Below are 17951 nucleotides of genomic sequence, written 5' to 3'. Positions count from 1 at the left end.
CGTGACTATGTTTAGAATTTAATATTATACAGTTGTTTAAAAATAAAATATTGAATTTTTTGACAAAAATAACATACTGTTTCAGGAAAGGAAAATTCATATATTTCAGAGAGTGTTTAATGTTCCTTAAAGTTTTTATCTCATTGCAAAGACAACCGTCATAGAAACATATAGTTTCAAAACTATTTGAATATATGTTGTAATTTTCGGTGTACAATGTCTGGCGTAAGCTCCGAAAATAATATAATTTCGAAAGCATAACATAGACTATCAGCAAATTATCAAAGTATTTCAGAAATTTCACTGGATTTCCTTATTTTTTACTGTTAGGGTTTAAACCAACACGTTTTTGTAAAAAACATCACTACTAAAAAAAGTGTTTCTCAATGATAGTCAGTCGTTTCTAAACTCTCGTTGTTGTAAACTCTAAATTCTGGACTGGGGAGTTAAACCTAACCCTTCAATACACAGCTTTGCATGTGTGCAAAGGATTCTTTAAACGTTCATTACTGCAGGCAGTTTGAAGACATAAATTCAAAATTGCCTTTGCACATAAGGGGTGGTGATATTCTTTTCATTTTATATTTTGAATTTGCTGGTACATGTCCCAATTAACTATAACAACTGTTTGTTTGTCGCAAAGTATGTGTAGCTGTAATTTCATTAATTTGTTAAAATGTTTTGTTTGCATTTCTTTTTTTTACCTTGAAGTTTGCAATCCGAATTTTTTTCTTACTACAATTTGAATAACAAAGAAGGCAGTTATACAGGGTACCCTGTAAGTCGTAATTCGACCTTTATCTCATCAACCGTTCGTCACAGAGGTATGATTCCGAATTAAAAAATGCTCAAAATGTGTCCATAAATCACCCTGTACTAGTTTTGAGAGTGAAAATACAGTGTATCACAAAATAGAAAAATCTAAATTTTCATACGGTCTCTCTGTCTTCTAACTTACAATGAGAAAGTTGTTACCCGGTCTTGTCTGAACCCAACAAACTTTCTATGTTTCCAAGTGCAATATTCGCTGAGCTATTTGAATTCAAAAATCGGAGAAAAGTTGATAAAGAGCAAGATAAACTAACAGATATAATGCTTCTTTCCCAACTTTTCTCTTCTCAGATTTTCGAACTCAACTATCTCAGGGAATATTGCACTTAGAAACGTCAAATTGTTTTTGGCCTCAAGAGAGACAGGGCAACAACTTTCTAATTAGAAGTTAGAGGAAAGGAAGAACGCATAAGAATTGAATTTTTTTTATTTTAATGACACACTATATTTTTCACTTTCGAAACTGGTACAGATTGATTTCTAAACACATTTTGAGCATTTTTTAAATTGAAACCATACTTCTGCGACGAACGGTTGATGAGATAAAGGGCGAATTAGGACTTACAGGACACCTGTATATTTGAAAGTGATATTACTTCAGCACATTTATTTTATGTGTGATTTTCAATGCTTTGCACGTCTTCAATGAGTCTCTGTATGAGCAGTATAACTCGAAATAGATTTTTTTTTAATGATTTTTCCTGCTTTCAATACATGTCATTAACTACGAGAAAAAAATATCGGCTCAAAAAAAAAATTGACCATTTAAGGGTAAAGAATTAATGGTTATCGAGTGTTATTTTTGCATGGACAGTCTTGAAACGAAGTCAAGAGCGAAACAGATCATTCGTCACTGACAATCTTTGAGTGAGAGAGTGAGTTTGCGCTGAGGTCATCAAACTTTTTGAGATATCCATCGTATTTTAAAAGTTTTAAGTAAATACGCTTTTAGTTGCAAGAAATCATACATCGAAGCTTCTTATTGCGGTTCAAAAACAACGCCCATATACGTTTGTAACAGTATATTTTATGCGAACAGGACGCTGCTCTCGCTCTGGCCGAGCTTCGTTCGTGCTCGCTCGATCGCTTTTAGTAGGAAGATGACGTGCTACGGAATGAGGACGCACCTGACAGGTGTGTGCAGAGGATAAGCAAAAGCAGCAGTAATGATAATAATAATAATAAAAAAAAAAAGGCAACACACAGAAATTGAATGGAAATGAAGGGTGGGAAAAGAGAACAAAGTCAACATACACTCATACATTTGGCTGATCACATTCCTCCAACGTTGCGACGCGAGAGGCCAGTGCACGCTTCTATGAAACTTACGCAATACTCCAGCCTAACTAATAATGGTTGAGAATAATAATAAAAGGAAAGTTTTTTTTTTTATATGAGTACCGTACAGGGTATAACAATGAACGTTTTCAAACGTTTTTCCAGACAATGAACCCCAGTGAAATCTGACGCTGAGTCATCAAAAACAGATATATCTGCGCCAGTGGTTTACAACTTAAGGGGTCTCATACCTTTTATAACATGACGAAAAAATATTAAAACATCATTAAAAATTGATTTATTTCAAATTTTTTACACATATTTTTTGATTTTATGTGCTATCCTATATGCTGGCATGAATTTTATATATCGTGAATACTTGAATTTTTGTAAATTTTCAAAAACAAATGCATTAAAAACAGCTTGTGCGCATGATAAAATACCGTGACATCAACGTAATTGAATAAAAATTGATTCAAAATATAGAAGAAACTGTTCAGTTAGTTTTAATTTTAAATAATATTGAGTCAATGAAATCTCAATCTTTCGCATCATTTCATAAACTGAACAGTTTCCTTTGTATATATGTGTATATATACAGTTTTTATTCTATTACATTGTGATGTCATGCTATTTTATCACGCACGCAAGCTGCTTTTAACGGGATTTTCTTTTTTTGAAAATTCAAAAAAAATTATGTATTAGAGATATGTAAAACTTTATGCTGACATAAGATAGTATATATAATCAAAAATATGTGTAAAAAAAATTGAAATAAATCATAATAAATCATATAAAAGTTAAGTAGTATTTTAAGTAGTAACGATATTTATACTAGATCATAGTTTTTCACTATGTTAAAAGGTATGAGACCCCGTTAAAGAAATGTAGAAATAAATCGATTTTTTTTTTCTTTTTTGATGGGTGGTAAATATTTCGATTTTTTTCAAAAGAATCAAATTATCGATCTGGACTTTTTGATTTCAGAATATGATACAATTGAGCTGCGGAATTTTTTCACTGTATGTGAGACCATTATTAATTTTAAAACATCTCAAACTATATGAATTGATGTAGTTGAATATTAAGTGTGTTGGTGCACGATCTTGGCTTCCCATGCTTTCCTATAGGAAAAATCCCCTTCCTTTAAGGAATATTTAAAAAATTCTATTCAATTTAGGCACTCAATGTTTTTCCTTAAATTCTATGAATATTTTTATATAATTTTACGAGAACATTATTTAGGGTTTTAATTGTTGATTTTTTTTTTCTCGAATTTTAACTTCAACAACATTTAGCTTTTTCAAAAATCCCGAAATTTATCACTATTTTAAGCCATGAATATTTATAAAATGATTTCAGTAAAAATTCTTTTTGTTAAAGTATGTAACACTAGTGTTGAGAGAGACCCAAAGTTTCAAGACTTTTGAATAAGGGGTGTTCGAAAAAATGTTCCTTATCTGACAAAAAAAATAGTTTTGAAAAAAGAGAATTTTAGTGGAAAACATTAGCATATATAATGCCTGCGAATAGTTTACATTAAAATATTAAAAAAAATATTTCTAGTGCAAGTGGAACAAAAACTTGATCACAGACGCAGAAAATTTCATAGTATTTGAAACTGAAAACTTCAGAAATGTGTTTTTTAGAAAACTTGCGTGCACCAACTCCCTTAAAAGACAATACGGAGACACAAATTTTCATTTTCATGCTTGAGAAGATAAAAATATAAAAAGTTTACATTCCAACTCGAAAGTTGGCTCTATATAAGAAGGCTAATTATTTTATATTTAATTTTCTAGGCTTCATATCTCTTAGCGAACTCAATATTTCAAAAATCCAAAATACAATTCAATTTTTAAAATTATTCACTTGGTGGAACACTCCACTAAATTTCCGCATTTCTGTAGTCAAATCGACAATTTTAAGATTGATTTCTATGGGGATAACCTTGTGGCTGTCCTTCAAAGATGCTGATGATTACTATGACGTCTATGCGAAAAGCCTCATACACAGGGTATCCAGTAAAGTTCACGTAAGTTTTGCAGTTCAAGAAAACTCACTAGCGATTAAAATATTTTTTTTCCAAAAATTAATTGTGTGTGTGTGAGTTTACGAGTTGTATCGAATTGGGAATGCTCTGCAAAGTAGGGATCGTGTGTAACCCCAATGATTTCTAGATAAAACGAAAAGTAATATTTTTGGCGTTTTTACCGTCTCGTGGAGTTGGAACCAGCTTGCTTGAAAAAAATTCAATATTGAGAAAAAAATTCAACAGATTTTAACATCAAATAAAAGAATGATTTGAAGAAGAAAAATTGCAGCGCAATGCTTTTCTTGAATTCTTCCCCATTGTTCTTATGTCCACTGTCCTTGATCGACAAGATCGGAAGAGAAAACTACTGGTATATATATTTTTTCACTTTGATCACATCCAAATGGACTGAATTTGCTTACACGCCACTTTTTCGTCAAAATTCAAAATAAAGAACAGTGTAAGTTACAAGAATTTTTTTTATTTACAAGTTCTCCTGATTCCGGAACTTTCAAGGGTTCCGTGAAGTTTGGTTCCGCGGGAAATCTACGATCGAAACCAGTGATTCTCAAAATTTTTTGTCACCTGCGGTGCCCTTGCCCAATTCATTGCTCATCCGCGGTTCCTAGAATATTTTGTTAGATATTTGCCCTTATAAAAGAAAACCACTTCAAAGCATACATAGCACATGTAAATCTCCAGCTCGCCGCGACGCCTCTGACAATGGTTGGCGGTGCACCTAGCAGCCGCGACGCACACTTTGAGGAAGCACTAATATAATCTACACTATTGAAATTAGCGTTGCGGATACAAAAACCAAAATGAAAAAGAATCAGTCCAGTAGTACCCCGAAGTTACGAAATAGGTGAAACAATGATAACCGCGTAAGGGGGTATGATTTTGCATACAAATACAGTAGGATCCCAATTATCTGAGCCTTCATTAACCGTGTTTCCGGTTATCCAGAGTACTTTTCATACATTCATTTTAAAAGTTTTATGCATCAAATGATCTGCGATACACTTTGTATCGTGAAAAACTGATTCACAGAATGCCTCAGCGTGAAAAAATGAGCTCCACGAGTTGTGAATGTTTGACCAGTGTTTCCCGAAATGGACGATATTGCCCTTTTTAGGAGTGCGAGATGGAACGGATCAGAGGGTATAGTAAAAACTATAGATATCTTATGGCTTAGTCAGGGAGCGATAGAAATTTATTTTTCTCCAGAACACTGTCCATGACAAAAATAAGTTTAGAACACTTTGGACTAGAGCAAACGTCTTAAGCATGTTGTTTGCGAGCATCTGAGGTTATCAAATCATTTTAGAATGCTCGACGACACAAAACATTGAAAGACTATTTCTAAAGTACTGCATATATTTTTTAAATGTTGTAAACCGCGTAAATATGAAATTGCGTTACAGTTTTTCATGTCTTTTGTGTAAACGTAATCTAAACCATCTATATATGACAGTCATTCTCAAACTTTTGTCACCCGCAGCTCACTTGCCCAATTCATGATACACATCTATGGCTCCCAAGAATAGTTTCGTAGATACTTTCTCGTATAAAAGAACCCCTTCAAAGCATAAATAGACATACAAATCGATATCTCCAGCACGCCGTGACACCCCTGACAGATTGGCGAGACTCCTCTAGGAGCCGCGATGCACACTTTGAGAAACACTGTTTTATGGTTGTTTTGTTTTAATTAACGTCAAAATTCTGTTAGGTCCGGATTAACCGGGGTTTGGTTATCCAAAGTAGGCTAGGTGCATATGAGCTCGGATAATTGGGATTCAACTGTACGTATAAATATGGGGTTATTTTGAGACAAACATAGGAAAAACACGTCTTTTTTTTCTTCTTAAGGGTGTATCAATATGACACTTTCCTATGAATTCATAAAATTGAGTATGCCTTGTAACTACAATCTGGTCCTTAAAAAAGCTGTATTTCCTAAAATCTGTGCGAACGGAAGTCACAGTGTCTATACACTTTGAACGTTTCGATAATACCTTGCTCCATCGAACGAAATAACCCTGTTGTTTTTGAAGGCGAAAACACAACTCTCACCCGGGGGTTGAAATTAATTGAGAGTTGCACAAGTCCACTGTCATCAATGAGAGTTGCATTGAACAAATTTTTTTATGACTGGCAATAACGTTGGTTTTTAGTTATGAAATTGTGACCTCTGCAAAAATGACAGCTACCATACAAGCCTTGAAATTTCATTTCTAAACAAATGGTGAAGTTTAATCTTTTTTAATATTGTAGTCTTTTATCAAATCTTATCAATCTCTTATCTCAAAATCAATGTAGCTGCATATGATGTTCTGATCGGATAAAAAAATTCTTCCTTAATAATCTATACTATCTTATCAATAATCTTATGATTATGCTTGAATTTCAAAAATGTGCATTTCTTACAGGAAATCACGTAACTCGGGGTAGTGCAGTAGAAGTAGTATCATCATACGAATCCTACATAGATATAAAAAAAATTCTAAAACACAAAAAAATATTATGCATTCTAATATTTCAATTAGCATGAATTATTAGTGACAGTTAATCTGCATAATTAAAATATCGAAAAACTTCATAAGCGACCAAATATATATATATATATATACAGGGTGATTATAAAAAAACTATCCCGACATATGGGCCCCTAACTATCATACCATTCACAGAAACTGAATGAAATTTTGGCATAAGGTATTTTGATGTATGCGCTCAAGAATGATGTGGAAAACAACAGTGTCACTCTAACAGTTACGGTTACAGTGAGAAAATTTCGAAAATATCAAATGGCAACACCAAGTTTTTTGTATTGGAATGTCATCTCCATTGTGAAAAACCCTAAATAGCGTTCGAAAGGCAACTGTAGCATGAAAATCACCGGCGGTAGATAGGCTAAAAGTGAGGACAACCAATAAGGACAGAGAAGCAGCATAAAATAAAGCATTTTATTGTGTTTCACAAATTTTCCACATGACCTCCTTCACACACGATGACACTTTGCATGCGGCAGATGGTGGATAGCATTGCAGCACGTACCATGGCAATAGGAATCTCTTGAATCGCAGTTCTGATGGCATCTTTCAAATCAGATGCAGTTTGCGGACGAAACTGATACACTTTGGATTTCAGATATCCCCACAGCCAGAAATCCATTGGTGTGAGATCAGGAGACCTTGGTGGCCACGGAAACGGGAAATGGAGATAACTCTGCCACCAAACTGTTGACTTAAGACAAGTTTGACTGAAGACCCTACATGTGGAGGAGCGCCATCTTGCATCCACACAACTTCAGATAGAGCATTTTGCCGTTGCAATGCGGGAATCGCGTAACGAGTTAACATGTCCAGATAGCGAGCACTCGTTACTGTACATGTTTGCAGATCACCGGCAGTAACCTCTTCAAAAAAGTAAGGGCCGAGGATGAACGTACTCGTTATACCACACCACACAGTCACTTTTTCCTCGTGTAATGGACATGCAAGCACATCATGTGGATTATTGTCTGCCCAGTGCACACAATTTTTCGAATTCACGTTACCAGTTAACGAGAAATGCGCCTCATCTGTCCACAGAATTCGTAAAGGCCAGCTGCTATCTTCATCGTACCGGATAAGGAATTGATTCGCAAAATCCAGCCGTAATTGATAGTCTCCCGCTTCCAACATCTGGACACGCTGGAATCGATACGGAAACATGTTTAGAACAGAGCGCAGAATCTTGCGGACAGTTGAATTCGGCAGATTCAAAACACGTGAAACACCGCGTGCACTTGCGGGACGAACTGTGCTTATCGTCTGATGAACTTCTGCAACAGCTTCCACGGGAACGGTAGGTCGTCCAGACTGAGGTCGATCGCATGTGCAACTAGTTTCTTCAAATTTATGAATCAATTCCCGTACAGCTTTGACAGTGCACGGGCCTCGCCGTAATCCATGGTTTCTGCGGTAAACACGCAATGTCTCTGCGGCATTTTGTCCATTCAGGTAATAAATCTTTACGATTTCCCCACGTTCTTTCCCTGAAAGCGGCATCTTGTTCGGAATGGCAGAAAGCAACATACGTGGCTCGCATTTCGCAGTACCTTTTCTTTCACCTAGCGTGACGACGTCAGTCATGACTGTGTCTTACGTAGTCTTTCATTTCTTGGTTTCTTCTTCTCGTTTTGTGGGGGACTAATCAGGCTGGGATCTCAGCCGAAGAAACGGTGTGACGAATGAAACGAACATTAATGCTCTGGTGCACGGCAAAGTCCTTTTTACTTTTTCCTTGCCTAGCTCCGGGGATTTTCGTGCTACAGGTGCCATTCCAACGCTATTTAGTGTTTTTAAGTATGGAGATCGCATTCCAATACAAAAACTTGGTGTTGCCATTTGATATTTTCGAAATTTTCTCACTGTAACCGTAACTGTTAGAGTGACACTGTTGTTTTCCACATCATTCTTGAGCGCATACCTCAAAATACCTTATGTCAAAATTTCATTCAGTTTCTGTGAATGGTATGATAGTTAGGGGCCCATATGTCGGGATAGTTTTTTTTATAATCACCCGGTATATATACACACACACATATATATATATTTCTGATGCATGTTAAATCCATAACTCTCTCTCTCTCTCTCTCTATATATATATATATATATATATATTATATAATTATATATATATATTATAAAAATAATAATATAATAATATAAATTATTATATATATATATATATAATTTCTCAAAATTTTATACCCATCAATTTTATTTCTGACTGACGTTGCATTTGCGTAACGTTTTGCTTAAAAAATTTTTTAATTAATTTTCATACAAATTTTTGTATGAAATTAACATTTTTGGAAATTAAGAGGTCTAATGAGAGAGTGCCGCAGAATTTTTAAACATTTGTTTACAAAGAAATTTAATCTTTTATGGCTTTTTTCGAAAATAAATTTTTTGGAAATTTTATCCTGATTTTCCATCTGGAAATTTTTTTCATGACCATAAACAGAAATAATTTTTTTAAAAATAGAAAAATATAGTTTTTATCTCATAAATTTCTTTTGCCACATGATACATGTGATTTCTCAAAAAATTATGATTACCAATTATTTTAATTAAGTAAAGTTAATTAATTTATATTAATTAAAAAGCTAATTGATTGGAAATTTACATTAATGACAAAGAAAAATATTCTAAATTAATATCAAATTTTTTTGAAATTTCTTAAATGTGTTATTTAAGTTACCAATTATCATATATGAAATAATTATGCAATTTGATCATGAATTGGAGGAGCGGTCAAGAATGAGTTAATCGGGATTCAATAAATTCAAATTAATAATAAATTAGATGAGCATAACAGTGAGACATTGATTCCTAATTAGGCTTAATATCAAAAATAAGATTCGATTACAAAAATTGTTAATTTCAATCAAATTATCAGTATTGTTCTTTTCAAAAAAAAAATTTTTTTTTCGATTATTTTTACAAAACTACGTGAAAAATCACAAAAACAAGATCAATGTATCACGCATACATATTTTTCCTCTCCCTCTTTTTCTGATTGGCAGCGAATTCAATCAATATATGGAAATAGAAAAAGGAAAAATCCTATCAAAAATACGAACACAATACTAATAATTATTCAATGATGTTTCGTAAATGGATTACTATATCCTATAATCCGGGCCAAACAGCCAACATTAACACGTTGTAATAAGCTGCCAATCATAATTCTCGGAATTGCTCGCTATTGTGTGTGTGTGTGTGTGTGTGTGTGTGTGTGTGTGTGTGTGTTGAGGAGAATTATTTTTCACGAACTGTATTTTGGGTTGATCAATGAATATGCAATGAAGGTGAGAACGAACAAAACAAAAAAAAATTCGGTGGGATGGAGAAAAAGGGCGTCATTTTTGCCCCAATTTTTACCTCCTGTTCTTCACCCAACTCTTAGTTTCACCGTGCATTAAGTTCGTGCAGAACAGGACTTCATTTTTTTTTTATACGTCAATTCTTTAGGCGCCGTACGGAAGCATTTAAATGGATTAAAGCTTTTCCGAGTAACAGGATTATTCGCCGCAGGCCACACACCAACCAAATGTTAAAAAATACAAGAATTGCAGCAGAAGAAAGGAATATATAAGCACAGAAGGCGATTTATTTTATTTTACTTTTTTTTTTCCTTATTGCCTTTGGAAGCAGAGAAAGAAAAAGCTTCATATATAAAGTTTGTATACTTTTATGCTTTTATATTTAAATAAACAAAAACTCGTAGTTTTGCTTACAGCGTTCTCCGTATATCTCTCTTTCTCTACATTGAAATAATGTAGAATTTTTTCCCGTCTTTCTCGACTCTAGTATTTGGTGAATGATGTCCTGAATGCATCTTGTCTTTTAGATTTTTGTAAAAATATTCTTGTGATATGTACATACTGTAAATACTGTACATACAGGGTGATTCTAAATTCATGGGACCAACTTTAAGAGGTGATATAAGACTCCTAAACAAACATTTTTGGTCATAGAATGTATGGTCAAATGTCAGTAGCAAAGGCGGTAGGAGGGTGGTTTTTTTTTTTTTGAGAGAGAGAGCACCATAAGAGCATTTCTCCAAAAGCAAATACCATATTTTTGTGACAGATTTGCTGCAATGAGTGCAATCAACCATTCGAGGGTGCAGGATATTGGAATGTGGTAAGCCTATTTATGGTGAAACTTGGGTAACGCAAATTCTACCACAAGTCATTATACTGCTTGATTATTGTTTGGCGCAGCATAAACTTGATTGTCCTTGTATCAATAAAAAACTTCAATCCAGTCCAAATATGTATATGCACTCTGTAATGGTTGATAGCACATATCGCAGCAAATCCGTCTGAAAAATATGGCATTTGCTTTTGGTGAAGTGCAGTTGAGCACTCTCTAAAAACACCCTCTACCGCCTTTGCTATTGCGATTTCAAAGCACATTCCATGATCAAAAACGCTTGTTCAGGTGTCGTATCACCTCTTAAAGTTTTCCCCATGAATTTAGAATCGCCATGCATGTGTACAGTATGTACATACTGCATATCTAGGAACACTTTTTCTGACAAGTAAAATTGATACTATGATTTGGTAATATGAGTGGATTGAGTCGTAATCGGGAAAATACTATGATTATCATACACGAATGATGATTTGTTAATTACATATTGGATGAGATTTTATTTATGCTGATCATCATGGGCATTCGTTCACAGATTAATGCTTAATTGTTATTTGAATGGTTGCGTGAAATGGCGAGTACGAGTTGAGATTCAATCTAGGTACTAGATATCTAAGTGGCCGAACTAAAAATTTCGAGTCATACTTTGTATTCTATGTATTACCATATACTATTTCTACACAAATATCAAAAATTAAAAATTCCAAAACAAAAAATATTATAAATTCTAATATTTCAACTTCTGGCAAAGACATTTTTAGAACAATAATGGTACATTTATACAAAAATTGCCACGTTTTTAAGACAAATAAATTACACTGGTCGAATGGTCGACGCGTTTCGGCTCTTCAATGGAGAGCCGTCATCAGGACCTCGTGGTCAGAACTCACACGAATGAAGAGTGATGTTTACGTCTGGTCGTCCGAAGAGTTCGCCTTTGTATTTGCTGCGTCCGAGTGGTCTTTGGATGCGAATTGGGGAGCCATCTGTTGTAAAGTGTTGAAAGTTTTTTCACGACTGAGGTTAATAAAGCCTGTCCAAGCTGACGAAATAGGTGGTGTGTTTCTTCCATCATTAACGAGGAAATTCTGGCATGTTAATGATGGAAGAAACACACCACCTATTTCGTCAGCTTGGACAGGCTTTATTAACCTCAGTCGTGAAAAAACTTTCAACACTTTACAACAGATGGCTCCCCAATTCGCATCCAAAGACCACTCGGACGCAGCAAATACAAAGGCGAACTCTTCGGACGACCAGACGTAAACATCACTCTTCATTCGTGTGAGTTCTGACCACGAGGTCCTGATGACGGCTCTCCATTGAAGAGCCGAAACGCGTCGACCATTCGACCAGTGTAATTTATTTGTCTTAAAAACGTGGCAATTTTTGTATAAATTAAAACCAGGCAAAGTTACTCATTTTTTGTGATAATAATGGTACAGACAGCCTTGATTAATTCTAATGGTTAATACTCATTAGTTTCGCATTCCGGATTTATCTGACAGCTTTTTTTCTTTAGTCAGAGTGACGCTAGAGATGTTTTGAGATAATATATTTCAACGATAATAATACATTTCATACATGTTATTATTTTATTCTTGGTTTTTATATCGACGTATTTTTTTTTAAATTAAACCACCATCTCATGAAACGATGAACTCTCTCTTCTCTCTTGAGGTAATGTACGTCCATAAAATTAATGAATTTTTTTTTGCCTTAAGAAGAATAATACGTGCCACCTACATACATAAATTTTTTTTATTAGTTTCAAAGAAAGAGGGAAAAAAACTAGAGTTCGAAGATTGCAGCTTTAGGGACTTACCCATAACTAATGCGCCTGAAGGTGGTTTTAAATCCTTGTAGAGCTTCTCTATTCAAGGTGCAGGGAAGAAAAGACGATGTTAATTTTTCTCCACCCTCTGCCTTCTTTCAATCTTTCCAAAAGTAATGCAATGAGAATTTTTCTGCACTTACCGTTACGAAATAAGCCCCCGTACATTCCACGCTTTTACTCTCTTTTCTACCCTGCCACAGTCAGTTTCTTCTCTTTGAAAACTAAAGTTTTCTAATTGTCGTCTTTAGAATTCCCTGAGGCGGCACATCCCGAAATTCATTAGCCACGTTTTTAATTGAGTTCTTCTCTGCCTCATCCATCCATCCGTCCAACCACTCACTCAGTCTCTTCATTTCTCTTACATTCCATTCTGTTATCCCCCATCCATACCATGGTTTTCTTTTCTATTCCTCAGTTCGGGGATATTTCATCCAGTTTTTTTTTCCCCCTATTTTAAATCCTCTCTTTTCTCCTTTTTTTCTTGCAAAATAACATCTACTACTGTGCTATTTGTTAACATACTGTGTGCGTGTGTATCGATTTATATGTATATACATATTTTTAAATTACCTTTCTCTCTCTCTCTCTCTCTCTATATATATATATATATATATGCTCGCTTAAGTGATGTGCACATTACTATTGCATACTAGTATACTGAATACTACTATGGCTTTTATGTACAGGGTGTTCTGGTAATGGACCAACACACTCAGAGGGTTGTTAGTAGGCATCAAGAGGAACAAAAATTGCTATGGAACATGGTGTCGCAAACCACGTTGAGAGGGTCAAAATCGCTAAAAACGCATGCAGGCTCTCAGTCCAGAGGAGACGAAAGGTGGATGTCAGTTGATCACTGAACGCGTTCATCGGTTCGCTCATCATATCTGACGTACTCACCATATCGGGGTCACCTTAAATCACTCGTTTATGCGACGCCCGTGGATACGCCGGAGGATCTCATAGCGCGGATGGTTGTCGCTGCGGCAGACATCAAAAGCATACCTGGTATCTTCGAGCGCGTCCGGGAATCGTTTTTACATCGTTGTAGACTCTGTAATGATCAGCGGCTGCCACTTCCAACAACTCTTATAATAATTAATCAAATAAATATTTTTGTAGTTATTATTGTACTTTTTGTCGTTCCAGCGTGACGTCCAAATATGCGTGCGTTTTTCGCGACTTTCACCCTCTCAACGGAGTTTGCGACACCATGTTCCATCTCAATGTTTTGTTTCTCTTGACTTCTTCTAATTTATTTTAATTTCATTTTTATGGCGGAATACGTGTCATCCATCACGTACGAGGGAAACTAATAAGTGGTTGAATTAAAGTGATTTATTCAGAAATTATGCATTATTTCCGGTTATTATGCATACATAATCACCGATTTATAACATTTACCGTAACATATTTATTAACAACATACGTCTAATATGTCACGAAAACCTAAAAAATTGTTTTTGTCAAAAATAATAATTTTTCGTGAACTATATTATGCTGACGACATGCTGTGCTGTGTTATTATACTTATGATTAATCAGTTATCCACCCAGATTTGGTTAAACACTTTTCAAAGTTTTCTTCAAAAATTCACTTCCACACACACATATACACTAAAGATTAGAGTACCGCATGCTTCTGCTTACTTCGTTGATACAAGAGGGGACTTCAAATCTAAGTATTATTCACGCTACACTGAAATATCAAAATTATGCATATGGCATCGTTACTTGATAAAAAATCAACTTAAAACTGCTCTCGCAAAGGCGTGATCTAGCACCCTGACGCTATTGAATTCAATAGAGAATTTCAGCAGGTACCTTGGGAGACCACATTGCCAACAATGCCATGGCGTAAACTTTCCATTACAGAGTAGATATGAAGTGAAACCACAGAATTGTGATCGCAATAGAATCCACAATCATGCTAGTGTTCTTCATTCGGTTAGAGCGGGATTTGGTTGAAGTCACGTGAACCAATTTGTACATTTAAGTCAATCTGGCTGATATACAAAAATCAGATGGCATTATATGTAATGAAAAACACCAAAGTAAACCCGAACCGCAAAACTATACATCTTTTGGTGTGTTATAACTCTGAATTCAACAAAGCGCTTTAACATATTGCGAGAATACAATGCTTTCATTGGTAATGCGTAAAGGTGTAAACTATTTATAACGCAAAAATGATTTATTTTAAATCTATAACGCATGGTGTTGCTTAATCACAACACAGTGAGTGCAAAAAAGTGAGAAAAAGCTGTAAGTGTGAAAATCGTGTACAGTTATACTTCGACTAACGAAGATAATTCGTTCCGGAATAACGTTTGTTAGCTGAAATCTTCGTTAACCGAACGTGATTTCCCATACGTTTCTGTTTAAACTCATTTAATTCGTTCCAGGTACTGCTGAAAGTTTAAAGAATTTTTTTTAAAACGCCGAAGGACTGCTATAAAAAAAGACAAAAACTGGCCAAGGGCTATAGTGAACAGTTTTGAAATTGGACAAATGAGAAATTACAAGTACATGAGATACTATACTGAAGAAAGATCTTTGCATTTTACACCATGTACACAACCAACACCAGCTTTAGTAGACTTAAAGCAGGTGTTGACACAACCCAGTCAATTTCGTTGGTCCATTTTTGATTTGGTCAGCTTATTCCGGTGTCTGATACATGCAAATGGAAAAGATAGCTTCTAAAATGTCCAGACTGTTCAGTTTGATGCTAAGAGTCTTGCACTGAAAGAACGCGTGCTTTGAAAACATAGGTTCTTTTTTTTCTAATGCATTTCTATTAGCTAAATATTTTATTTTACATGAGATGATTCAAAAACTTTTAGAAAAAAAAGAAGCGTAGGTAGGCCTACATCTCTCTTCTCCTGGAAAAAGATTCTGAGGTGGACATGAGTTAATCGGTCCTGAGAGTGACAATAGTTCTGATGTGTGATGATTGGTTCCGAAATTCAGTTCACAACGCGGCTGTTTCATGTTAGTGCGAGCATCCGTATCGACTGAAGTGTTCGTTATCGGAATCCGTATTCATTAGCAGAAGTAGAAAAATCACGAAACAAAATCTTCGTTAGCCGAAAAATTCGTAAACCGAGTCATCCGTTAGCCGAGGTATCACTGCATATTATAAGGATTAATGTTGGAAATATTGACTACCGAATTCACGCGTCTTCTTTCGAACAAATATTGATTTATATGAATGAAATGTGGTGGACTCGATGTAGCAGTACATCGGCGTATCTGTCGCTGTATTTGAAAAGTTTAAATACTCTACCGGTTATAAGAGGAGTCAAAACTCGAGTATGTGTTAAGGAACGCATCAATGAGAAAAATAAGCCGTTGGAAATCACACTTTATACTAACGAACTTATAAACAGAGGGAGCGCAAAGGCTTTAGCAAATAGGTGTACGTGAAAACGCAAATCAGGGAGATGAGAAACTGTTTATTCATTTCTGTTGATTAGGGCAAAGGAAATGAAGCGCGGGGAAAACCTTTGCGACAGAAATTGGTTTTCGCGAATGTTATTTATCTTCGTTTAAAGCCCTTCTCTTCTTCCCACATCTTCTTCTTCTCTTATAAAGAGCAAGACACACACACAAGAGCAGAGTTACACTCAAGAGATAGATGATAATCTTATCTGTGTAAAGGAAAGCAGCGCTGCGTCTTCGTCATCGTCTTCCAAAGATCCTTTCCTTCGCTGAAATCTTTGTTTGCAGTCTTTACGCCCAACATGACTTCCAGCTTGTTACCTTCAGCTTTGTATGAGATATGCGCTGCTTCTGCTTCATGGTCGCGTTCGTTTCTCTCACACCAACCAACCATCTCTCTCGCTCTACGACCAAACACGCTATCGATCTCCATATACGTACATACCAATTTTTTTTTTATTTTTTAACTCCCGGAAATTTAATTAAAAATTGCCAGTTGGGTTTTGAATTCTGCCTTAGTTGGTTGAATAATTATTCCTCGTGGACCCTTCGAAGAATAAAAATTATTAGTTAGAGGATCACACTATATATACTTGTTGCCACAGTGTTTTGAATGTAATAATAATTCTTTTAGAAAACCGTACTTTCTTGTGGTCTTATTACCTGCCGTATGAAAATCTGCACCCATATCAGTGGTGTAACTACCGTATCCCACTCTTGCCAATGTAACGTCCATTGAGATAGAAGGTTAAAGTATTGGAAAGAAAATTCGAAAGATTTTTGGAACGTCGACATTTATGTAATGATCTTTCATTCGTATTGATGCGAGTGCCGAATATAGTTCATTAAATTTAACTTAATTGGTTTTGTTTGAAGTTTTTAAAAGATACCAGCTCTAACTGCCGAGATGGCTGTTGAGTTAATTCTCAATAAACTCATCGAGCTTATGATTAAATTGAGACTTTACTGCGGGTTTTAATCAGTTTCATAGTAAAAATTCATCGTTATTTTTAGTATTATGGGAGTGATACGAACTTATTTAGTCTATACCGAGAAGCTTGATTTTCTTGATACATTTCTCTAAATCAGAGGTTATCAAACGTTTTTCGCCGTGGCTCCGTTGACATAACGTTTAACTCCCAGAATAGACTACAAAATAACCACCTCAAACACTAAAAATGCCCACAACGATACCGCCAGTTCACCGCGACACCCCTAAGAGCCGCGATGAACACTTTGAGAACCCCTAAGCTAAATGTTTCGATTTTTGAGAGTAATAAACTCATAAAGTTTTGAATTTTTTCTTAGCATTTCAATACCAGAAAATAATTTTCAAAGAACTAGCAAATGAACTATTTTAACACATTAAAGACGACTTTGATTTTTAGAAAAAAAGAAAAACACCGAGTGGAACCACTCCCACCATTTATTGGGAACGAGAAAAAATTAAAATTTGGTATGGAAAATTTTCTTGCCAACCGGCGTCAATGGGTTAATATAGCGTGTATATTTTTAGGGTTCAGTTCAGTCTCCGATCTCTAGCTGAGTTGATAACACAGCTAAATACTATAGTAATTCTTTCAACATATTTATTGAGCATATAGCACGTAAACTTAATGTGGCAACAACAAAGAATCCTTTGATACATCAGTAAGATAAGTACATCAAAGTTATGTGTAGTTAAACCGAATGCTCAAATCTAATAATAAGCATATATAGGTAGGTTTCTATATATCTTGAGCATTTTATAAACATACTATACTTATCTATTATAAAAAATGTGATTTTTTTTCTGTTTGCCCCAGATGTCATCC

The 17951-nt window shown here is 35.0% G+C and overlaps 1 protein-coding gene across 4 annotated transcripts in view; it reads left to right on the top strand.

Annotated features, from left to right (window-relative positions):
* Positions 1–17951, top strand: part of LOC149085148 (silk gland factor 1-like) — a 171448-nt gene that overhangs the window by 60431 nt on the left and 93066 nt on the right. The window lies entirely within an intron of this gene.

Source organism: Pholcus phalangioides, unplaced genomic scaffold (assembly GCF_987345545.1).
Source record: "Pholcus phalangioides strain wild (caught in Gottingen) unplaced genomic scaffold, Ppha-v1.0 ptg000007l_1, whole genome shotgun sequence".
Lineage (NCBI taxonomy): Eukaryota > Metazoa > Arthropoda > Arachnida > Araneae > Pholcidae > Pholcus > Pholcus phalangioides.
The sequence above is the reverse complement of the archived record's forward strand: the minus strand, read 5'-3'. Positions and strand labels throughout refer to the sequence as shown.